We start from the raw sequence: 26,610 nt of genomic DNA, 5'->3' as shown, positions 1-26,610 counted from the left end.
TCAGATCATCAATCAGGATCAGCCTGATCTCCCCTGCCTCCTGCATTTCAAGTGGCAAAGAACCAGAAAAGTATTAACACAAGGGCTCTGATCATTTTGCCTTAGAACGTACCTCCCAAAGATTAGCTACTATAGTTTGGCAGATTGTTTTAGCAGGCCGTGTTTTCATATCTCCCTTGATTACTTCCCCTTGGTATAGCTTCTGACTCTGAACTTGGCCAAGTCACTTGCTTTGGCCAGTGGACGAGTGCAAATTTGATTCAAGCAAAGGCTTGAGAAAGCACTTTGGACATTTCTGCTCTTTCATTCTCCATCTCACACCTCTGCCTTTGCTTAGAAACCATGCAAAGATACCCGGGCTCGATTACTGGAGGTTGAGACGGGATCAACAAATCCTAGTCAGTCATCCCAGTGGAGGAGACTCCAGACAGAGGAGAGAGGCCAGCCAAGATCAGCAAAGCCACTCAACCAACACACAGCTGGCAACAGACACATCAGTAACCATTGCCATGCCAAGCTCAGCAGAACCAACTAATCCACAAGCTTGGCAGAAATAATAAATTGTCGCATTAATCTACTTAGTTTTGGGGGTATTTATTATGTGGCATTATTGTGGTAATAGATAACTGATATGTGCCACTTTAACACCGTGACTTTCACTGTAGCCTCAGAATATGCTCAGCATCCATGCTTCCATTTAAACTCATGACATTATGGTTCAAGTGTTCATAGTAACACCATACTATTGTGAAATTGGGATGGGGATGGACTGTATTTCTGCATTTCTTCCAGAGGTCAGGTCTTTGTTCCTATAACACTAATGCCTTGCCCATTGTCTGTAACAAATCAGGTTCTTAATAAATATTCTTGAATAAATGAATGAATGGTTTATCCAGGAAACATCTCATAAGGAAATGGAAACAACACAAGGACAATTGTGATGCCCTATACCTCTTATGTTTCCCTATTTTGCAATTATACTGTTGACCATGTAGTTAGAGCTCAATAAATAGCACAAACTGCTCTATTAATTGATTGATGAGACTCAGCCACTATCAATTACCCCTGAGGAATAAACCGAGAACCAGAATTAAACTTCATTAAAAAGGATTTCTTTTGTCCCATAAGAAGACTTCTGTGACTCTCAGGTATAGTGTGTTGTTTAATCACAAAAGAAGGATATTGCATTGTTTCTCTAGAGTGCTTAAGCCTCCCATACGCCTTGCAGAGAACACATTCTATATGGGGTGTCTAATAAAATCCACAGACATGAAATAGACTAAATTATTGTTCATCACCCTTTCCCTTTTTTTGATTCTATTCTTACCTGTCAACTTCAAGTTCTTATATGACACAAAGGACACTCCAAATTGTGTGCTATTTTATATAATAAAGTCTCTTAAGAAAAGTGTCCCAGATATAAGGGAGTAGTATTTTGTGAAATAATACCAAAGCAAGAATATTGTCAAGAGCCAGTCACTTATTTAATGTTAATGGAGTCTTTACAATATATAGGTACAGTGCTTGGGGGTTGGACAAATAAAGAATTACAAGCTCAATTTCCACCTTGAGGTGGGGCAACAGAAAAGTAACCAATTATGACTGGGTGATATTATAAGGGGACTATATGTGGTGTGGTGCTTGGGAGCTGTATCTACCCCAGAAAAACATGTTCATAAGCTTAACCCATTCCTGGGGGTGTGAGCGCCTATTGTAAGTAGTGACTTTTGATGAGGTTACTTCAGTTAAGGTGTGGCCCAATTCTAACTGGATGGGTCTTAATCCTATTACAGAAGTCCCTTATAAGCAGAATGAAATTCAGACAGGGAAAGAAAGCCATAAGAATCAAGCAGATGAAATTCAGCAGAACCCTAAAGAGAACTGAGAGGCCAGGAGAAGTCGCCATGTGCATTGCCATGTGACAGAGGAGCCAAGGAGCAAGAATCACCAGCAGCCAGCCCCAGAAAGCCACAGTCTTTGGGGAGAAAGCATCGCCTTGATGATGCCTTGATTTGGACATATTCCTGGCCTCAAAACAGTGAACCATTAAATTCCCATTGTTTAAACCATCCCTTTGCATGGTATTTGCTTGAGCAGTCCAGGAAAACTAAAATACAGGGTAACAGAAAAGAGGGAGTAATGAATTCTGCATGGAAAAAAAGGAAGAACTTCACAGTGGTGTCAACATTTGAGATGAACATGAACAGGAATTCACCAGGTAGAAAAAGGAGAGAAAGAACTTGTAGGCAAAGGGAGCAGACGGTGAAAAGTCACAGTGAGTAGCTCAGTCTGATGATACCTAGAGTAAATGGGGTCAGGTGCAAGGAGATAAGGCTGGTGCATAGACTTGGGTCCTGACTACAAAATCAATGTCATGAAGATCATGCCATGGCAAGCCACCAAAGGATTTGTATTTAATTTGGACTTTAAAATGCTTACTGAAGGGGACAATATGAAGAATGAGTTAGAGTAAATTTACACAAGACAGGAACCCTTGCTATATATTCACATGTGGAAATGCAGAGCAGCCATCATCGGAGGGCTTTGCTCCAGGTTTCGAAAAAGATGGTATGCCCAGCTGGCGAGATATTCTGCAGGGTATCCGGCTGTAATATGTTCCAGTTAATGTTCTTGATTAGTGCGGGCTTATGGTTAAGTTGTTGTGCTGTTAAATGAGACTCCTGTCTTTCTCTTCCACTCTCAGTATGGAGTTATCTTAATTAAATTGGGGAAAAAGAGGGAGGTGGAGGAGGCTGCAGATATTAATGAGCTGTGGGAAAGTTCTTAGCAACATTACTGAAACAATTGTTGAGACCGTATAAACCTGGGAAATTATGGCATTTTATAACACTTGAAAACAAAAGCTTTCCAGGTGTCTTTGCCATTAGATATAAAAATTCCATATGCAGTTAAAAAAGGGGGGGGCGGGGGGAGAAAGAAGTGTACTGTTTCACGTTGGAAAAAAATGAAATAAGAAATCATTAACAAATAATTACAGTAAATATCAGCTAGGCAATGGCAGTCATTGAGCACCTACTATGAAATTTATCTTTAAATGTGCTTTGCAGCTCCCTTTCAGCCCTGTGGTAACCTATTAGTAATATCCATGCAGCTTGTCCCTCCTGTTACAAAGACAGGTGGTATTCTTATCTGGTCAGGCTGAGGAACGTAAACAAATAAAACTTTCTAATATGCATTTTCCAACATGGGTTGTGTGGTATTCCAAACAAAATCATTTTCATCTGCCAGAAGTCCTAGAAGTTTTAGGTCCTTACAAGTATTTACTTCAAGCAGTTCTCCAACGACTGCTGTGTGTGTGAAACGTTTATTTTACAAAGCTGTCAGTAATCCCACAGGGCTGTCAAGAAACACTATTAATAGATAGGAAAAGGAAAAAAAAATTGGGAGTTGGAAGATTTCATGTCAGAAAATTTTTTAAATAATAAAATTGGCAGTAAAAGGCAATGAGGGAAGAATGTGAAATAGAGGAAAATGTTAATGTGTGTGATGACCGTGAAGTCACTAAGACAAGTGCTTGGTGCTGTCCATCTCAGTGCCTAAGAATTAAAATTAAGAACCGAAGTTTAAAATTATCTTGCAGCTAAATTTCATCAGCCATCATAAGAAAAAATGCTGATACATTTCCCTTCTTCCGAATAATCCCTTTGATTTATCTTGTAAAGAAGTCCATTTTGTCCCAGGACCAAAGATACCTGTGAGAAAGGAGAGGGAGAAAAAGTCTTTTGTCCCATGATAAAAGATTTGACGTGAAGAGAGATTTAAAATGCTTTCAATGATTGTCAAGTGTCACTGTGGTTTAATTATAATAGAGAATGAAATAGCTAATAGGGAGGATTGAACTGTTGCATTATCTTAGCTGTCATGTAACTTGTGATACGCTAAAAGTCTAAAGATGCAGTTTGAGTTTTGTATATCTTATCACTAAAGTCAGGTATCTGATTTTTTTAGGTTTTGCTTTTATGAGGAGCTAGAAATCATAATATTTTGAATATTTTGTAATGTTTATTCATAAATTTAGTATGTACTGTTGAACACATATGGTACCACATTTCGCGTGGCAAACAAGTGAAACAGAAGTACAGTTCCTCTTTTCCAAAAAGTTTCCAGTCTTGGGGTAGCTGTGCATGAAAGAATGCAAAACAGTGAAGGCAATAAACTGATGTAAATATAAATGTGAAAGGCGTTTGTGCCTTATATTTGGAATTAGAGTATTAAAAGAAGACCAGAGTAGCTATGCAACCTGGGGCAAATTATATAAACTGAGCATCAATTTCTTCATGTGTATATGTGTTTAATATTAAATATTTCTCTTTGTGACATATTTCCATTTTGTGAAAAGCACAGTGGGAGAAAAGATCATTTAGTATAATGCATCATAAGTAAATTGAGAACATTTATATTTTTCAGAGTGTACTGTAAATCCACGTTCTTACATTTCCCAAAGTGTTCCACATATCCAATTAAAATCAGGGGAAGTCAATATATTTCAAAGGATTCATTCAAGATCTAACTTTTTCATACAATAATAAAAAGTAGCAGTTGATAGCATGTAATCAATAAATAATTAGAAAAATGTGATACTGCAAAAGATAACATTTTAACCAAGCTTATATCTATGCAAAGGAGTATTGTACTGACCTTTGAAAATTCACCTGCAGAATGCAGAGAAATGAAAAATCCAGGTGCTGAGTTAAAAGTAATGAAAGAAGGAGATGACTAGCAGATCTGACCCTAAAGAAAATTAATTAATGAAGGTAAAGACAAGTCATACATTCATATTCTCCTAGAACCAGAGGAAATGATGAGTATCAATACCAGAAAACAATAATAAAATAGGTGCTACACTCTGTGGATAATAATCTCCTCAAGAGAGAATAAAATGATTGGAACCAAGAAAATAGGGGGAAAAAAACAGAAGGAAACATTCTTAATCTAAAGGTTTTGGTGGAGTTTACCACTTTGATAAATATGATAGCAGTGGGAGCAAACTATGCATTTTATCTCCACTCCATGTAGCAATAACAGATGCTACAGTTTTCTCATTTTGAACACATAATAGCCAGAACCAGCTCCTTGGACTAGATGCACCCTTCAGAAAGGGAGAGCTATCACAGGAGAGAGGATTGGAGGAGCGGAAGTTGATGATCTTTGGACAGCTTCAATGGGTGAGAAAGCATCACCTAATTTAAGTGTACAGAGAATCTATTTTCATATTTGAATTGTGTGTCAGTGAAGCTGGAAAAACTGATGATCTTTAAGAGAGGGTCTTGGTGATCAGGCAGCCTGTATAATCCCTGTCCTTTTTTTTTAAATGCAATTTTATTGAAATATATTCACACACCCTACAATCATCCATAGTGCACAATTGTTCACAGTACCGTCATTTAGTTGTACATTCATCACCAAAATCAATGTTTGAACATTTCATTACTCCAAAAAATTTTTAAAAAAATGAAAGTAAAGAACACCCAAGGCATTTCATCTCCTCATACCCCCCAGTATTCATTAAATTTTTGTCCCCATTTTTCTACTCATTTGTCCATACACTGAATAAAGGGAGTATGAGTCACAAGGTTTTCACAATCACATAGTCACACTCTGTAAGCTGTATAGTTATACGATCGTCTTCAAGAATCAAGGTTACTGGTTGAAGTTCAATGATTTCAGGTATTTCCTTCTAGCTCTTCCAATACACTAAAAACTAAAAAATGGATAGTTATATAATGCATAAGAATAACCTCCAGAATGACCTCTCAACTCCATTTGAAACCTCTCGGCCTCTGAAACTATTTTGTTCCATTTCTCTTCCCCCAAGAAGGCTTTCCCAATTCCACAATGCCAGGTCCAGGCTCATCCCCAGGAATCATGTCCCATGTTGCCAGGGAGATTTACACCTCTGGGAGTCATGTCCCATGTAGCAGGGAGGACAGTGAATTCACCTGCTGAGTTGGCTTAGAGAGAGAGGGGCCACATTTGAGCAACAAAGATGTTCTCTGGGGGTTCCTCTTAGGCACAAGTTTAAGTAGGCTTAGCCTCTCCTTTACCCCTGTCTTTTTACAGGCATAATTTCCTAGTGCCGAAATTTCAAGTCATGAGAACAAGACCAGAAGAGAATTGTGTGAGTAAAAGGTAGAGAATAATCTAATTTTTTGTTCTGGTCTATGAGACCAGGCCATTGAACTTCATGCAGTGGTAGCTCAGAATCAGCACCACTTTGAACTTACAGGCAAACATCTATTTCCCCAAAGCCTTCCCACAGCACCCTAGGGATGGGTTTTCCAAACACTATGCATACTCTACTTGTAAAAACATCTCTCTTGCCTTCTGCATCATTTATTACCCAAATATAGAAATCTGTCCCTCTCTAAGTCCAAAGGTCTTCCCTTAATTTCTGTCCTAGGATAATGGCGATTCTTTCAAGAAGATAATTTCACCTTGCTACATATCTGCCTTTGCCAATTGCAAAGCATTCTTTTTTTTCTATGTATTGTATTTTATTCCAAGTGAATATACCATTAAGAAATATGTAATAGATATTTCATGCTTTAAGTTATATAAATGCTATTATTGCATACATATTTTTCTACAACTTATGTTTTTTCTTCTCAAAATTATATTTGTGAGGTTCATATTGGATATTGGAAAGTTGAATGAACTCATTTTTCAGTGCTTTACAATATTCCATTGTATGAACATACCTCAAATTATTTAAACATTCTTTTTGATGGAATCATAGGTTGTTTCCAATTTCATCCTGTTAAAACATTTTGGAAAGAAATGATGTGTTTCTGTTATGCTTGTGTCCACAGGTCCAAGTGCAACAGTTTCTTTCTGACATAACTAAGAGGACAATTACAGTGTCAAACTATACATGTATGACATAACTAAGAGGACAATTACAGTGTCAAACTATACATGTTCAACTTTTGATATATATAGCCAAATTAAATTGCAACAATTTACACACCCAATATACAAGCATTCCTTTTGCTTCTCATCTTTGACAATAGTTGGTAAGGTTGTATTTTGTATTTTGCATCCAGTCTAATGGATGTAAGATGATACCTGAGTCTCAATTTATATTTCCTTGATTATTAGTGAGTTGTACATATCATTTCATACTTCATAAGCCAAACGTATATTCAATATTTGGATTTTTTTATGATTATTAATTTTCTCTAATTGGTTTGTGGAGGTATATTTTGTAAGTTCTGAGTGTAAATTGTGTCAGATATACAGATTGCCAATAATTCTTCCAATGAGTAATTGCTACTTTGTCTGTTAATATTGAGTGTTTTGATGAATAGAGCTCTAATTCTAATGTTGCACAAGCATAAATGAAAATCTATTATACTGTGGACTGTTTTTTTTTTCTTAAAGCTTTGCTTTACTGTAGTACCTTTGTTAAAATTGTTGAAAGAATATTATAGTTGTACTTTTAACTATAGTCCTTCATTTACAATAGGTTCACTGTGTTCACTGGATATTAAACTGCATTGGAATATGGTTTCCAAACTATTTTGTCCCATTGAGTAGGTTGTCTTTTCACTTTGTCCTTTGATGCACAAAAGTTTTTAATTGGACAAGGTCACCTTTATCTATTTTTTCTTTTGTTTCTTGTGCTTTGGATGTAATGTCTAAGAAATCATTGTCTGCCACGAGGTCCTGAAGTTGCTTCCCTACATTTTATAGTCTTGGTTCTTACATTTAGGTCTTTGATCATTTTGAGTAAATTTTTGTATAAGGTATGAGATAGGAATCCTCTTTCATTCTTTGGATATAAATATCCAATTCTCCCAGCACCATTTGTTGAAGAGACTATTCTTTCCCAGTTGAGTGGACTTGGCAGCCTTGTCAAAAATCAATTGACCATAGATGTGAGAGTCTATTTCTGAACTCTCAGTTCAATTCCATTGGTCTATATAGCTATTGTTTTGCCAGTACCATGGTGTTTTGACCACTGCAGCTATGTAATAAGTTATAAAGTCAGGATGTATGAGTCCTACAACTTCATTCTTTTTTTTCAAGACGGGTTTTGCTATTCGGGCCCCTTGCCCTTCCAAATAAATTTGATAATTGAATGTTCCATTATTGCCAATAGACTGTTCAAATTTTGAATGGGATTGCATTGAATCTGTAAATCATTGTGCATAGAATTGACATCTTAACAATACTTAGTCTTCCAATCTATGAACATGGAATGTTCTTCCATTTATCTAGATCTTCTTTGCTATCTTTTAGCAAAGTTTTGTAGGGTTCCATGTATAAGTCATTTACATCCTTGCTTAGATTTATTCCTAGATGTTTGATTCTTTTAGTTACTATTGTAAATGGATTTTTTTCTTGATTTCCACCTCAGATTGCACATTACTAGTTTACAGAAACACTACTGATTTTTGCGTGTTGAGCATATACTCTGCCTCTTTGTTGAATTTGTTTATTAGCAATAATAGCTTTGCTGCAGATTTTTTGGGACTTTCTATATATAGGAGCATGTCATCTGCAAATAGGAAAAGTTTTACTTTTGTTTTCCAATTTGGATGCCTTTTATTTATTTTTCTTGCCTAACTTCTCTGGCTAGAACTTCCAGTACAATATTGAATAACAGTGGTGAAAGCAGGTATCTTGTCTTGTTCTTGATCTTAAGAGAGAAAGCTTTCAGTCATTCACCTTTGAATATAGCATTCACTGTGGTTATTTCAATATGTATGTCCTTTATCATTTTGAGGACTTTTTTTCTATTCCAATTTTTCCAAGTGTTTTTATAAAGAAAGGATGCTGGATTTTGTCAAATGCTTTTTCTGCATCAATTGAGATGATCATGTGTTTTTTCTCTTCATTTTGTTAATGCAGTGTATTACATTAATTGATTTTCTTATATTGAACCACTCTTGCATATCTAGGATAAAACCCACTTGGTCATGGTGTATAATTCTTTTAATGTACTGTTAGATTCAATTTGCAAGTATTTTGTTGAGGATTTTTACATCTATGTTCATAAGAGAAATTTGTCTGTAATTACCTTTTCTTGTAGTATCTTTATCTGGCTTTGCTATTAGGGTGATGTAGGCATCATAGAATGATTAAGTAGTGTTCATCCTACTTAATTTGAACAGAAATTGGTATTAATTCTTCTTGAAGTGTTTGGTAGAATTCACCTGTGAAGCCATCTGGTGCTGGGCTTTTCTTTTTTGGGAGGTTTTTGATGATGATGCAATCTCTTTACTTGTAATTGATCTGTTGGTATCTTCTATTTCTTCTAGAGTCAGTGTAGGTAATTTGTGTGTTTCTAGGAATTTGTCCATTTCATCTATGTTGTCTAATTTGATGGCATAAAGTTGTTCATGGTATCCTCTTATGATCCTTTTTATTTCTGTGGTGTCAATTGTAATGGCCCCCCTCACTTCTGATTTTATTTGTCTCTTCTCTCTTTTTTCCTTTGTCAGTCTAGCTAAGGGTTTATCAATTTCAAAGAACCAACTTTTGGTTTTATTTATGTTCTCTACTGTTTTTATATTCTCTGTTTCATTTATTTCTGCTCCAGACTTTGCTCTTTCTTTCCTTCTGCTCTCTTTGAGTTTAGTTTGCTGGTTCTTTTTCTAGTTCCTCCAGATGCAGTAAGATCTTTGATTTTAGCTCTTCTGTTTTCATGTAAGCATTTGGGGTTATAAATTTCCCTTACAGCACTGTCTTTGCTGCATCCCGTAAGTTTTGATATGTTTTGTTGTTTTCATTTGTCTCAGATTATTTCCCTTGTGATTTCTTTTTGACCAACTAATTGATTAAGAGTGTGTTACTTAACTTCCACATACTTGTGGATTTTCCAGTTCACTGCCTGTTATTGATTTCCAGTTTCATTCCATTGTGGTAAAAGAAGATGCTTTGTATAATATCAATTCTTTTAAACTTATTGAAGATTGTTTTGTGACCCAACATGGGGTCCATCCTGAAGAATGATCCATGTATACTGAAGAAGAATGTGCATCCCACTGTTTTGGGGTGAAATGTTCCATATATGTCTGTTAGGTCCAGTTCATTTATCATGTTATTCAAGTTCTCTATTTCCTTATTGATCCTCCCTCTCAATGTTCTATATATTCATGAGAGTGGTGTACTGAAGTTTCCAACTATTCTTGTAGTACAATCTATTTCTCCCTTCAGTGTTGCCATTGTTTGCTACATGTATTCTGGGGCACCATGCTTAGTTGTATAAATATTTATGATTGTTATTTCTTCTTGGCAGATTGCCCCTTCTATTAATATATTGTGTCCCTCTTTGTCTCATAACAACTTTTGAATTAAAGTCTATTTTGTCCAAAATTAGGATAGCTACCCCAGCTCTTTTTTGGTTGCTATTTGCATGGAATATCTTTTTCCATCCTTTCACTTTCAACCTATTTGGGTCTTTGGTCTAGGGAGTCTCTTGTAGTCACCATATTGTTGGTCATGCTTTTTTATCCATTCTGCCAGTCTTTGGGTTGGGGCATTTATTCCATTAACATTTAGTTTTATTTCCATAGAGACAGTACTTACTTCAGTCATTTTTCCCTTTGGATTTTATATGTCATATCTTTTTTGTCTTCATTTTCCTTTATTACAAGCTTCTTTTCTGTATAGTTGATCTTTTGTGATGTATCTTACTGATCCTTTTCTCATTTCTGTTTCTGTATGTTTTTAATATACTTTCTTCATGGTTACCCTGGGGTTTGTATTACACAGCCTATGTCTATAACCTACTAAATTTAAAAGATACCAACTTAGCTTCAGTAGCATACATGTTCTCTGCTCTCATATCCATCAGTTTCCTTTGTGTATGTGGTTTTTGTCCTACATTACCTCTTTATATTTTGCATGTCCATTATCAGGAAATATGCCTTTTTATTTTTTATAAATTGTATACAATTTATACAATTGTGTTCTGACTCTTAATAAGAGTAGAGTTGTATATTGAGAATAAAGTAATATTGGGTTTTGCATTTACCCTTTTGGTTACCTTTACTGAAGATCTTCATTTCTTCATTTCTTTACACTAGTCTGAGCCATTCTCCCCCATCTTTCCCTTTCAACCTACAGAAGTCCCTTTAGTAATTCTTTTAGGGTAGATCTTTTGTTGACAGACTCTCTCAGTTTCTGTTTATCTGAGAATATTTTAAACTATCCCTCATTTTTGAAGGACCTAAGCATTCTTGAAGAAAAAATATCAGCTAACTATGACATTGCCAATGCTAGGCTGTGACTAGCCCTCTTGTTTTGTTGAAGCAGTTCACTCACAATGCACTTGGCTGAATGTCTCTGTCCACAAAAGTAGGGTTGTGAAATTGACTAACCTATCAATTAGCTACCCATTAGCTTACATCTCTAAAAAAAAACACAAGTTTTCCTTTCAGACATAGGGTTTATCTTTGGGATACTCCAGAGCATCTTTCTTCTTCTCTCCAGAAAAATCACATTTTGTTTTTCTCAGGAAAATAATTATACAATAGTCTTCAATTTTGCTCTCCAACATGGTTCCATCAACAATTACATTTAGCAGAAATGCTTCTGATTTCTCATATCTGCATGGTACACATTCCCTTTTTAATTACTAAATTATATTTTACCTGTTTATGAATTGTGTTTCTGTTTTGCTTAGACCTTAGACTACTACATTCCATTTTTGACACCATTGTCTTGCCAACAAATCTAGATTTTTAAGTACTCTTTATTTGTATAATATAAAGCTGCAGGCTTCTTTCCTGGGAAAGAGGGTGAGTTATATTCTTGGATTCTAAGTAAGAATATTGTAGAAAGATGTTGTTGATTATAAGCCCTAAGTGAGAGCTAGATTGTAGTAAATTAAACACAATGATCTTAGAATAAGCAGAGAGAGAGAGAAAAAAAAGAAGAAAGATAATTCAAGGTGATTAATTAAACAAGCAAGAAATCTAAAGGTTCATGGAATTTGGGTAGAGAGAGAGCCAAAGTCATGGAGCCACTTAGTGGTTTTGGTGGAGGAGTTTACCATATTAGGAGTTTACCATATTTGCAAGCCAAATAGGGGGCTTCCTGAGGTCCAAAGAAGAAAAGGATTTACTCTTCAGGGTTAATATTAGTAGCCTCCATTGAAACCGGGAGATGAATGTAAAATAAATTAGCAGAAAGAACTACAACCACAAGGACTAGGAATTAGAGTAGCATCTCAGCCCAAATTGGAATTATATTATAGGGCAGTATTTATAGTTTACTACAATTAATTCTGATTAGAATGAGTTCCCTCAAATTCCCTCACATCAAATCAAGTTGTTAACAGTGATTCCAAGACACAGAAGGTTACTGTGGGAGAAGATCAATAGAGAAAAGCCCTAACATTTTTTTTTTTTAAATTAAAGAACCTTCCTATTTAATACTGGTGAATGACAGCCTATGAGAATGAATACCAAATAGAATGCATCCTCATGTCCATCATCTATTGTTGACTACCCTTAAAGGACCCTACCAATGTTAGCTTTTAATTGTTTCTCCATTGATTTTATTTCTTTTAAATCAAATTTTTGGTTCTTTTTTGCATCATTTCCAAATATCCCAAGCTCTCAAACTGCATAACCAAGATCGTACACATATTCTGGTTTGTTCTTTGCTGCATATTATGGGAAGATTACTCCTCAAATGTCAATGAAATGACAATAAAAGGAGAGTAAAGCCATGAATTTAAATACTAAGAAGCTAATTCCTTCACAGCAAGGGAAAGAAGTCTTGTATAAAAGAGAACAAGATGCTCAGATGTGGCCCTCTCTCTCTAGCTAAGCCAACTTGAAAGGTGAAATCACTGCCCTCCCCCCTACGTGGGATCAGACACCCAGGGGAGTGAATCTCCCTGGCAACGTGGAATATGACTCCCGGGAAGGAATGTAGACCCGGCATCGTGGGATGGAGAACATCTTCTTGACCAAAAGGGGGATGTGAAAGGAAATGAAATAAGTTTCAGTAGCAGAGAGATTCCAAAAGGAGCCGAGAGGTCACTCTGGTGGGCACTCTTATGCACAATTTAGACAACCCTTTTTAGGTTCTAAAGAATTGGGGTAGCTGGTGGTGGATACCTGAAACTATCAAACTACAACCCAGAACCCATGAATCTCGAAGACAATTGTATAAAAATGTAGCTTATGAGGGGTGACAGTGGGATTGGGAAAGCCATAAGGACCACACTCCACTTTGTCTAGTTTATGGATGGATGAGTAGAAAAATAGGGGAAGGAAACAAACAAACAAACAGACAAAGGTACCCAGTGTTCTTTTTACTTCAATTGCTCTTTTTCACTTTAATTATTATTCTTATTATTTTTGTGTGTGTGCTAATGAAGGTGTCAGGGATTGATTTAGGTGATGAATGTACAACTATGTAATGGTACTGTGAACAATCAAATGTACGATTTGTTTTGTATGACTGAGTGGTAAGTGAATATATCTCAATAAAATGAAGATTAAAAAAAAAAAAAAAAAAGAACAAGAGAAACAATGTTCAGTTATCAGTGGACCCAGTGGTAGTTTGAAGCTGAATGAACTCCAGAAAATTATGTTCTTAAAGTTAACCCCTTCCTTTGGGTGTGAACCTATTGTAGGTAGAATACATGGGCGTGCCCCATGGTGGTTGTTAATTCTTTTACTGGAGACCTTATAAACAGGATTAATATGGAGAGAAGGACACAGATGCTGAGAGAGAAAGCCACAGAAACAGAGAGGAAGCCTTAAAGCCAGATGCTGGAAGCAACAAAACCTGAGAGAAGGGAGAGACCAGCAGACACGACCATGTGCCTGGCATCTTGGCTTGCAGCCTGTCTTCAGGAAGAAGATATTGTTTTGATGACGCCTTGATTTGAAAATGTTCATGGACCCAGAACTCTAAGCTTGTAAACTGATAAATTCCCATTGTTAGAAGTCAGCCCGTTTCTGGTATATTGCATTTCATCAGCCTAGCAAACTAAACAGGCCTCTCAGTGACAAATTGAGTGGAACCTTGGAGACTCTTACAGTTACTTTTCATCACAACATGGAGAAGTACATTGCTGTGGAGGAAAACCAGAAAAGGGAAAACAGTGAGTTAAAGGAGAATGACATTTAAAAAAAAGAAACAGGAATAGAATAAAAAGTTCATATAACTTTTATTTTCATCCACTACTCAGACAAACACAAAAGGATATTTGAGAAATATTCTGTTAGTGTCTGAGTTGAAAGAAGATTGATAATCTCTTAACTCAAGTGTTAAGGATAAAGAATGTTTTAAGATTCTTAATTATGCATGTACTACTGAAGTTTAGTTTTAAAATAAGGTAAGGAACATTTTTAATTTTATATAAGCTTTTTTTCTACATTGTACATCCCTCTTTGAATCTAGAGTTAGGCTTTGACAATTTTGAAATACCAGGTTAGCTTATATATGTTTCAAACGTATAGAAAGTTATACAATTGCTTGGAGTATTAAGATTCTGTGCAATATGGATGGACGAGTAGAAAAATAGGGGAAGGAAACAAACAAACAAACAAACAGACAAAGGCACCCAGTGTTCTTTTTTACTTTAATTGCTCTTTTTCACTTTAATTATTATTCTTGTTATTTGTGTGTGTGTGGTAATGAAGGTGTCAGGGATTGATTTTGGTGATGAATGTACAACTATGTAATGGTACTGTGAACAATAGATTGTACGATTTGTTTTGTATGACTGCGTGGTATGTGAATATATCTCAATAAAATGAATATTAAAAAAAAAAAACAAACAACTGTCTCAGTTCCAAAGAAATTCACCAGAGTAAACTAATTTTTAAGTGATTTCTTCACAGTATAAAAAGTTCCTTAGATGTATTGAAATTATTCCCTGCTATAGTTAGACCCTGGTAGAAAAGATACTACCTTTAAGAAATAAACCCTTTAAAGATGTGCTTTTCAAAATATTAGTGATTTCAGTGCATTTTGTTACAGTAAAATTAATATAACACTATTTGACTGTACTTGTAATCAGTTATTTTTTCCAAGAAAAAAGGGTGAATATACTAGCATACAAACTAAAAGTACCCTCAGAGGAAAAAATTTGAATTCGTGTTTTTATCGAGTCACTCCCTAATAAGGATTTTTCTTGAGAGGTGTACTATATACCAAAACATTACAAGTCACTTGGATTAAATTCATTTCAATATTTATTCAGTGTTCCCTGAATATCCTGTTCTGAACTACAGGCCACTGAGTGGACTGTCATAGAAAATGAGGAAATACTTATTTACCATTAGGATACCTAGATCTATGGAAGATCAAAGAGAAAACCAAGGAACTCAGCTGAATATATCCATGGTGAAACCTAGAAAGCATTTATATAAAAGATTTAAGACAAATGGACAGTTATACACCACAGAGAAGTTACTAATTCATAAAGTACATTTATATTTGATCTTTAATTCCAAAATGTTACAGGCTATTTTAAGCATGTTTTCATGAAAGATGTTTGCAGATGAAAGTTCTACCTGAACTTGACTTCCTGATCTGAGAAATAAGCCTTTCATAATTCAGTATTTGGAACAGTAAATGCAGTTTTATATAGCAAATCTTTGATCAAAGTTTATTGAACCTAAGGTATATTTTTAACATTTTAATGTCTATCTCTTAAATCTGTTTGCATTTTAAAAACAATGATGTCTTTCAATCGTTGTTGACATAGACCGAGACCATTTAAGTTAAAATTTTTTCATGAGTTGTTGGAAAACATTGCTGGTGTAAATTCAGAACATAAACCTTCTCATCATTCAAATTCACAGAGGAAATAAATTTTTCCCTCCTTCTACCCAAGGCCAAGACATGTAAATTTCCTTGCATTCTTTTTATACCCTTACACTATGACTGTAGTCATTTGGTGTCCCAACTTTATGAGTGATATCTCCACTTTGGGCATTTTTGCTTTCATTGTGCTACACAAAATAATGATGTATCTGAAAATGGAAGATTTCTTAGCTTTAATGTAAAACAGATATTTGTCTTAGAAGTCTTCATGGATTCCTAGGAGATATCAATCAGGACCAAGTAAAAAGGAGTCATTATGTGCATCATGAAGATGTCATCTTTGGGGGATAAAAAAAAAATTGGTAACCATGGTATTCAATTCATTTCATTTATAGGTAATTATAAGAAATGATGAAGGCATAAAGGCAATTTCAAATCAGTTTGAAATGTTCAGAATGCCTAAAATAATGAAGTACTCCAAATTTTTATATAAAGGATAAAAAGCCTAGATAACATCATATTACATAATATTTATGAACACATGTGCTTTTCACTGGCCAAAGTGGAAAGCAGAGTCATTTGGAAATAAAACACTACAAAAAGTATTTTTTGTTTTGGTTTGTTACTTTTACGATGGTTGTGGTGCAGCTGTTGTTTAACTAGTTAAAGAAGATTAAAGCCCCTAACCCCACCCCCAGTTACTTTTACATCTCAGTTTTCCAAATCTTTGTTGTGGAATCTTTCTTCCTAAAGATTGTGAAAGAGCAAGTCACTATGTTGTAGGAAAGATTCATGGCATCCTTATAAAAATGCATATAACCACTTTTTCCCATTAACAAAAGTTTAGAACTCTATTATGCATTTCCTTTGGTTGGACACAAAAGTCCTATATGTTCAAATGAAAAAGTAAAGTTGATTTATAAAAAGGTAAATTAAACACTATTAATTTAAAAACTACATTAATATATTAAGAAATATATAATAATATATTTAAATACTGAATAACTTAATTTAAACATAAATGTTTGTTTCATTCTGCAAATAGGTCACTAGATAGAAAGCAACATGGAAACGAGGCGTTTTGTCTGTTCTCTTTACTGCTAAGCCCAGATTTAGAACATGCTTGGCACATAATGAGCACTCCAGAAATATTTGTTGAAGAATAAATGAATAAATGAATGGGTCAAATCACGTCCAGTAATGCATAGCTGTTTGTCTGTGTTTCATACTCTAAGTTTCACATGGTCCCTCCTGAATTATCAAGTTTCTGAGGTTTGGTTTCATTCTCAGAGCTATTTAGTAATCACAATACAATGGACTAAGCAAAACCATCAACCTGGGTGTCACTGCCACTTCATGTCTACCCTGTGAAACACTCGGGTTAAATAGACTCTGGTTCTTATCTGGGAACATCAGCTCTCATGGTAACCAGAATACCATATTGGCCAATTTGCCATGTTTTAATTGACTGGAGACACTTATGGCTGGATTAATTTTTTGAGTCTTGGAAATCTGATAGAATCTTGCTAAATAACATCTGAAAGGAACTTCAGGAAACTGTTTCACAGGCCTATAGTCTCTTCAACTGCAAAACTGTAGAGCTGCCTGGGAAGGAATAACAGAAACTTCATTTGTACAATTTTGAAAAGATGTGATGTCATAGCAAGCTCCGGGGTGCTCAAAAATGAGTATAAACCACTTCAATATAGCAGCATAATTACCATGTTTTTAGGGAAACGATAAACCAATAACCATCTTTGGTAGAGAAAGTAAGCCAAGCTGTGATTTTCCCCTTTATATTCTCTTCGGTACAGGTGAATGAAAAAGATAACTTAACTTAATGGTGCTTTGCAGCACTAATTATTTGGTAATAATCAAAAGGCTTCATGATCTGAAAAAGTTGTTTCAGTACAGCCCATTAAACAATATAAAGGGCTATTATTCCATCCTACTACCTTTCTGCCACTCAGGTGTTCATTTGCCAGATGCTTTCTAATTAAGAGCATATAAAATGAGAATAACATGAATTGCACAATCAGGTAAGTTTATTCAGTCCAATTTTGATGCCAATAATAAATATTATCTTTTCTTATGATTTTGACTAACACATAATTATTTTCTTAATATTCATATCGAGACTATTCTATGCCACTGGAAAATACTTCTCTGGCTCTTATTTATCATCTGGATCATAGCAATCAATGGCCTTTCTAACTTTATGCCAGCTTAAACAGCAGTATCTTTTTTTTTTATTCTTATGAATATATATAAAGTTATTAAAATCATGCTAAGTATTTTGTAGTAAACCACTGTCCTGATGGAACATTTTATCTCATAATTACTCATTTGCAAAACTTAGGATTTGATAGATTGAAACAGGAGTCTCCTAAGTGATAAATCATAGAGAGAAAGAGGGAGGAGGGAGGAAAGAGGGATGAAGGAAGGAAGGAAGGAAGGAAAGGTAATTGAAGCCATCACCCAAAGACATTATTTTTATCATATCTCTTTAGTTTCCCCTTACTATTGAGAAATTGGTTTTGGATTTGTTCCACACTTGCTAGAAAAAAGTAAATTCTCTTACTCTTGGTGTCTCTGACTCAGGGAGTTGATGACTCAGAACTATTGTTAAGAGAATAGCATCCCTTCTGCTTGTTGTTGGATTGCACTTCTGAAGCCAGAGTTTTAACAGCTTTGTACAAGGTGAAAAGGTAAGTTGTCAGGCAGGGAAATTGATATCAGTACCCACGATGTGCCAGCAAGATAGACTGACTGCTGAGAATTAAATGCCTCCAAACCAGCTTTTTGCTGTGTCTATAGAAAATAAATAGCATCTCAGTTTAAACTTAGAATTGACTTGTATCCAAAATAATGCAGCTACGTTAGGCAGGGATACTTAGATTCTTCTGGAGAAATATCTTCCTGAATTCCCAAAATGGACTTAATACCACAAGGGAGATAACTTCAAGAAGGAGCCATTGTGTGCAGATTATGATCCAGTTTACATAAGTTCAAATCTTGACTCTGATAGCATGTGCAATCTCTTGTTCCTCTCTGTGCCTTTCTTCATTTGTAAAATGGAAATAGTTGTTACTGTCCCCATAGAATTATGAGGATTAAATGAGTTAAGACATGTAAAGTGCTCAGAACAGGGGCCTGGAGTATTTTATGTACTAAATAAGTTATTATTATTAGGAGGCTTGGACCATGGTTTCCTGTTAACCTAAAAAGCCATTGAATGTTTCTTTCCTGACCTCCAAACACTTTTCTGCTACTACACGCAGGGGTCATATAACACAACTTGTTCAGAAAAAAGTAAAGGGAAGAAAAAACCAAACTCATGGCCAATGATTTGATGCCTGCTCCATCACTTTAAGCAGGTGTTAGCTATTGTTCAGCCATTCACTTTCTTACCTTCACAACTTTTTCTATAATCTGTATTAGTATCCTAGATAATCTGTGTCTTAATACAATTAACTATAATCTGATAATAATATCCTAGGGCTGCCATCATTAAGTACCAGAAACTTGGTAGCTTAAAACAACAGAAATGTATTCTTTCACAGTTCTGGAGGCTGGAAGTCTGGAATCAAGTTGTCGGCAGCACCATGTTCTCTCTAAAGACTCTAACGGAGGGTCTTTTCCTGCCTCTTCCTAGCTTTCCGGTGGCTGTTGGAAATTCTCAGCATTCCATGGCTTGTGGCTGCATCACTACAACCTCTGCCTCCATCATCACATGGCATTCTCCCTGTGCGTGTTCTGTGTCTCCGTTTTCTGTTCCTATAAAGATATCAGTCAATGGACTAGGACCCACCCTGATCCTGTTTGACCTCATCTTGACTTAATGAATTATATCTGCAAAGGCTGTACAGCCACATCGGTCATAGTCACAAGTGCCAGGAGTTAGCACTTCAACACAGGTGTAAGGAATTAGGACTTTCAACACAATTAAACTCACAATACTCACCAGGTGCACCCCCTCCAAATTCACGTCCTTTCCACAGGCAAAATCCATTCACCCCATCCCAACATCCCCAGAAGTCTTAATTATTCCAGCCTTTAAGTCCAAAATTTTATCTAAATACCAACTCAAAAAGTCCTAAATCTAATTATCTAAATTACTTAAATCAGGTAAAGGTGAAAGTCTGGGTAGGCTTATCCTGGGGCAAAAATTACTCTCCATCTACAGATCTGTGGAACTAGAGAAAAAAGTTATCTGCTTCCAAACTACAACGGTGCAGCAGGCATAGTATAGGCATTCCCATTCCTAAAGGGGAAATTGGAAGGTGTGGTGGTTTGAAGCTTTATGGACCCCAGAAGATCATGTTCTCAAAGCTAATCCATTCCTGTGTGTGTGGACCTATTGTGGGTGGGGCCTTTTGATTAGGCTATTTCAGCTGTGGCATGCCCCGTGTGGGTCTTAATCCTCTTACTGGAGTCCTTTATAACAGGATGAAATTCAGAGAAAGAAAAAGAGAGAAAGACACAGAAGCTGAGAAAGAAAGCCACAGATGCAGCAACAGGAGCTGAAAGCAAAGACACCCAGGAGAGAAAGGAGAAACCAGCAGATATCACCATGTGCCTGGCCATGTGATAGAGGAGCTGAGGATCACTGGTAGCTGGTCTTTGGGGAGAAATCATCGCCTATTGACGCCTTGATTTGAACATTTTCATGGCCTCAGAACTGTAAGTGTGTTAAGTTAATAAACCCCCATTGTAGAAGCCAACCAACCCATTTCTGGTATTTGGATTTCAGCATCTTTAGCGAACTAAAACAGAAGGGAAGAAGGTGTCACGGTCCCAAGCAGGCTGGAAGTCCAGTAGGGACTTCCCTCCTGGACTTCCATCAGGTTTCAAGACTGAGAATAATCTTCTGCAACTCAGTGTTCTGTCCTCTGGCCCTGCTGGGTGACAACCCCACCCTCTCTGCTTCTGGACTGGTGTTTCTGTGGAGGTGCTAACTAATGTTAATTCAGGTTATGCGAGGAGTTTATTGGATAGCTTAAAGCTAAGCATGGTAAATATAATAATGATGAGACTTTTGTCATGTCGGGGACATTTCCTTAAATACAGAGCTTTTTGAAATCTAGAAAGCATACACTGGGGTGATGAGGCTGTGAAGGTAGATACTGTAAGTGCTAAGGAATTATCTGATCTAGAATTTTGGAGAGTTCATAAAACGGGGTTAGCTACCTGTCACAGTCCAAGAGGGCCATGCCAGTCCAGAGGCCAAAGAAGACAAAGCATTTTCTGATACATGAACCTTTATTCAGGGCTTACTTACAGGGTGAGAAGTCATGGAGAGATCATGATGGCTCTCTCAGGCCAGGCAGGAATAGTATTCACAGTAAAGATGACCGAGTGATGCAAAAAGGGCAGACAGCCTTTTATAAGGGTTTAAGACAACGGCCCTCTTAAGATACTGGGGAGAGCATAGATGCAGGAACAGGATACTCTGACCTGGGGGGTGGTGCAGGAAGGACTAGAATAGCACTTAAACAATTACATTTTGCTCTTTTTGTGAGACTAAGAGCCTCTCACTTCCTGCCTGCTTGCATAAAGTTACATTTTAAGGTCAATTTACCCTTTTTCCCTTTACTGGCTTAGAAAGACAATAGGTTAAACATTTAGCTGCCTAGGTCATGCAGACTGCTGTGCACCAAAGATCTGTAGGCCTGTTTTGCTCAGGCCAGAGGTTGCCACACTACCTACATTGACAGGCTTTTAAAAAAGTGAACCAGGTCTATTTAGTGAAAAGTTTCACAGGAGAATTTATATCAGGAAGGACAAGAAAAGCCTGGTTTTAAAGCTTCCCAAGACCCACTCATGAGCTTAACCCTCGTTTAATCTCTGCAGGCTATGGAAACAGTGGATTTAGAACAGGCTTTCAGAACCTAACGCACTCAGAAATAGTGGAACTTATGTACTAATATTTCATCTGTCACCTGCTAGGCTAAAGTCTAAGACATATTTTTCAATCTAACTTAGATTAGATTGTTTTTTTAAAGTTTAACTGCTGATTCTTCTCTACTGAAGAATAGTTTCCAGTCCCAAAACATATCATTTTTTAAAAATTTTTTTATTTGACAAGCAGCAATATCATGTTTGTCATTTTAATGCAGATAAATTATTAGGTTGTCCGACATATCACAATATTTAAGTTTTTTTTTTTTAATTTTATGTCCTTTAAGATACATTTGAAAAAAAACACATCAACTGAAAATATGAGGGGGAGAAAAAGCATAGTACCCAACCAAACTTCCACGTTTCAGCATTACTTCACTCATTCTTTTAATAAAGTTTTAAGAAATGTCATAATGACATTAGAGGCATTTTCTCTGGTGCTCATGACGTGGCACTGGTGATGTTGTAAACAGCAGAAAAACAGGGGCTGCCAATTAAACAAATCATGGAGGCACAGGCCTGCTTTTTCCCCAAAGGAACACACCAAATGGTGATGGCAATGATCTTTTTATGCCCACACTTGGAGGACAGCGACATCACGCTACATAATTCATCTGCTGATGCTTGGCTGCGTTCGATGTACTGTTTGTCTATCAGAACTTCAATACATTTCTTTATCATGCTGATACTTGGATTAAATCATGCTGATACTTGGCTTAAACCTGGCTCTTGACTGGCTAACTACTTCTTGAATAAGGGCATGATGCCGAAGCAATTTTCGTGCTTTCATGATACGGAACAATAGCAGCTTGGAGGTACATTTTCCAGTCCTCATCTATAGCACTTCTAGTCTGCTCCATTTCCTGTGGTGTGTCTTTCTGTGTTGATGTCATAAATTTAAATTTTGTTCTTTGCTGAAGTTCATATTTAATGAAAATGAAGATTTTGCATCGATGTCTTCCTTTTCTGAATCATGGTTAATCATTTTCACATCTAGTAATGATTTTATTGTTTTGGTCAGTTCTGTTTCATTCATCTGGTGCTGTCTGGAAGCTCTTTCTAGCTGACAGTTTCACTGTTGTTAAAGGGAAGAACTGCTGTTTGGTATGTTGTGACCATGGCTACATATGGTTTGCCCAAATAGTTCATTTTTACTTCACCTGTACAAAGATAATGTAACCATGTAAGTTTCCTTCCACTGGAATGCTGGCTGCAAAATAATCCGAACATCTGTACACTTTTTTTCCAGTTCCTGGGGAGTTGCAAATGTAGATGAAGGAGCCTGAGTAAGCGGCTATGCCCTGGCCTGTAGAACATGTATTTGAAAACTAATTCCCAAATCTATTACTGGATCTTGGTTTTTGATAAAATTGTTGAACTTGCTGAAATCAGCACTGACACTCATATCCATATGCATCCAATGTAGCGTGCTTGTAAACTCATAACCACAAGCTTGCTTTAATTTACTGATCATGGCTTCTTCAGAATCCATAGACATAGATAACCCATGAATTAGATGTTTTGCCAGCATTCTTGCGTACAACTTTTGAAAAATGTCCTTATCATCAATATATTTGAAAACAGTAATGAAGCTCATGAGTTTGCCTTCTACTTCATTCTTAGTCATCCCTTTTGCTAATTTCTTTAGTAAGTTGTCACAGTACTTTGCAAACAGTTCAGGTGCTTTGCAAACAGACTTGAGTTCTCTGTAATTTACTGATGACTAAGGGCCTTATCCAATGTACTCATAAAGTGCTGATCACCATTCAAAACAGTGTTGATAAATTGAATAAATTTACCATGTACTTCCAAAACTGACTTCACAAATAGTGTTGGCATATTTTCCTGAGTAAGATTACTGGTTGCTCTAACGCCCTCATCATGGATATGCGTTTGCAGCTCCTGAAACACGTGAGGTAAACCAGTTGACAGCACAAAGTCAGATATATATATTTGCCATTCACTTTTTTCCTCTTGTCGAATGATATTATGACATTTTGCATGTAAGAACTCTAAGTGGTCTGCTACCATTCTTTGCTGATATTTGTGAATCACTTTAGTACATGAACTTGGATATAAGTATTTTTGACATCGAATTTCTTCATCTTTTAACCTACATAGAACCTTTTCCATATATTGGGCAGTTTGATTCTTGTAATAAATTTGAAGCTTCTTGTTTGTAATAGTCTCCTGTTTCAGTTAGAAAGGGAGACTCAAAGATTTCCTGATAAAACTTTAAGGGGAATTTTTCTTATACTGTTCAACATGAACAAAGGAGTTAATAACCCCATGGATTACTTTCTGGTTTGGGTCTTCTCCACCAAGCTCATTTTTTATTTCTCAGAGCAGCATTTGAATAAGAATGATCTAAGTGGTTCAACCATTAATTTCTTCCACACATCCAGTGCTAGCTCTTCTATTTCCCTAAGTGGTCCATTCATATCTACACCACCATAGCCATATTGAAGGTCAGCTTCTGTCAATTTATTCTTTTTAATAAACTGTATATTGAGATACCTATCTAAGCAGTCCATATAGTCTGTACCTTTGCTATGATACATGACAAGTACTTGTTCTTCAACCTCCAGAACTCTCTTGTGCAAATGCCATACATGATTTTCCAAAAAAATTTTTAGTTTCTGTGTAAAGGCTTTCTCCAAGAGGTTCAGAATAGGCCACATATGAAGCATAGATATCTGAGAAATGATCATTCCTTGTTGCTTCTTTCAACGTATTCCAACTTGACAACAGCTTTGATTGTCATTAGAAGTTTGTTCCATGTTTCATCGAAATCTACTACTCTTGGTTTCAGAGATGATGTGCAAGTTTAGTGCTGAAATCACTTCTGTCCTGAGAAGAACTCAAGAAGAGTCCAAAGAGGAAAAAGCCATATATCATTTTTAATTCTGTTGAAAATTAGTTCTTTTATTTCTAAAAGTTGAGGAGAAAATATAATCTAACTTCATGTAATTGGACCTCAGCTGTAAGAATTGGAATATAGATTAACCAATTATTATTATATGACACACATAATTGGCCCATGCATGTCCGCTTTTATTTAATAGGTTATTTAATATAATGAAATAAACACTTGTGAGCACAAAAGTGAGGACCTTTTTATGGTTAGCCTACATTTTGCCATATGATTTTAACTCCATTCCATTCCCTTGATTATCCACTCTAGAGATTATCCCAAATCCCAAGTTCACCTTTTTACATAGTTTTAATGCATCTAGATGTATTCCTTGAAAGTAATTTGTTAAACATTAAGGTTCTTTTTAACTTCTTAAAAAATGTATCATGCTGCATGTCATTATTTGGAACTTTTGTTTACTCAATAGTACATTGTTTAGATTCATCCATAATTTTCATGCTGTAAATTATTGCACTTTGTGAATATAATGCTGCTTATTCATTTACTTTCCTATGGATGGGCTTTTAAGTTGTTTTCAAGTTTCTGCTGTTGTGGACAACCTTGTTGTGAACATTTCTTTACATCTGTCTTGCATACGTGTAAAAATTCCTTTGGTTGCATAGCCATAGGAGTGAAATTACGTCATCTTTAGGAGATAATGCTAAACTGGTTTCTAAAGTTCTAAATTTATATTTCAGTCAACTATTTATAAATGATCCTGCGAATTTATACACTTCCCAAAACTTGCTATTGTAAGACTTTTTAATTTTTGACCATCAAAGAGATATAAAATGGTAACACATTGTGGATTTTATTTGCATCTCCCTGATCTCATATCATTATTGGCCGTAATTTTTCTCTTCAGGGAATTCTACTTGTTTGTACATTTCTTAATTGTTAGGAGTTCCTTATATATCTTAATATTAATACTTTGTTGGTTTTCTGTATTATATAATTGTGGTAATAAATGAAAAACACCCAAATAAACACAAACGAAGGCTATTTATTCAGAGCTTGCTATAGCAAAGGAATTGGCCATCATCACTAGCATTTTGCAGACTCAAAGACAGAGGAGTGGCACAGTTTTATAGTGGACAAAAAAGGAAGACTTCAGGCGCACTCTGATTGGAGGCTGATGTCTTGGCAAAGGTGGAGGGGGCTATCTAGAATTGGGGCATCTTCTGTGATTGCTTAGGGGAGCATTCTTGACTTCAGGTTGGTCTTAACTTAGAAGTAAGGGCAAAAATCAGGGTGCTATTATTGATCAAGTCCTGGCTATACTGGGCCAATTGTTATAGATATTGGGGTTTAGTTTCCTGGACCGAGGAAGATGGTGGTGGATATAGAAGGTGGCCTGATTCCTGGACACATTGCTACAGTGTTGAGCCAGAATTTCCTGGTTCTGGTTGCTGCTAATGGTGGGTCATGGTTTCCTGGTCACTGGCCATTAGTATCTTCAGGCTATCCATATCTTCTTCCAACTTTCACTTTCATGAATGTGTTCTTAATGAATGAATGTTCTTACTTTTAATATAATCAAATGTACCTATCTTTTCTTTATTAGTCAATGACTTTTGTATCATATATAAGAAATATTTCTCTATCACAAGGTCTAAAAGATACACCTGAACTTTTTTCTAAGAATTTTAAAGTTGTTGATGAGATTCCCTCTGCCGCCTCCCCTTCCACCTCCTCTTTCCTCTTCTCCATTTTGGATTGTTTTTCCTAATCCATGTGGTATTGATTTTTTTATGTGGTATGAGGTAGAAATCTAATTTTGTCTTTATCCATATGGACAACTATTTTTTTCTGGATTCTTTTATGGAAAAATCCCTCTTTTTCCTACCTCTATCTATAGCAAAGTTCCATACATGAATTACATGAATGACTATTTCTGGGCTCTTTTAGTCTATTCCATGGACAATGTTTTTTTTTCCTACCCAAATACCATGCCTTCTTAATTACTTTAACTTTATAATAAGTCTTGATAGCAGATCAGGAAAATCCTCCTCCATGCCTTTATTCTTCTGTAG

General features: G+C 36.0%; 1 pseudogene; it reads right to left on the bottom strand.

Moving 5' to 3' along the window:
* Nucleotides 1-22,104: 22,104 nt before the first annotated feature.
* Nucleotides 22,105-24,487, bottom strand: LOC119530630 (annotated as a pseudogene).
* Nucleotides 24,488-26,610: the final 2,123 nt, after the last annotated feature.

Source organism: Choloepus didactylus, chromosome 3 (genome assembly GCF_015220235.1).
Source record: "Choloepus didactylus isolate mChoDid1 chromosome 3, mChoDid1.pri, whole genome shotgun sequence".
NCBI lineage: Eukaryota > Metazoa > Chordata > Mammalia > Pilosa > Megalonychidae > Choloepus > Choloepus didactylus.
The sequence above is the reverse complement of the archived record's forward strand: the minus strand, read 5'-3'. Positions and strand labels throughout refer to the sequence as shown.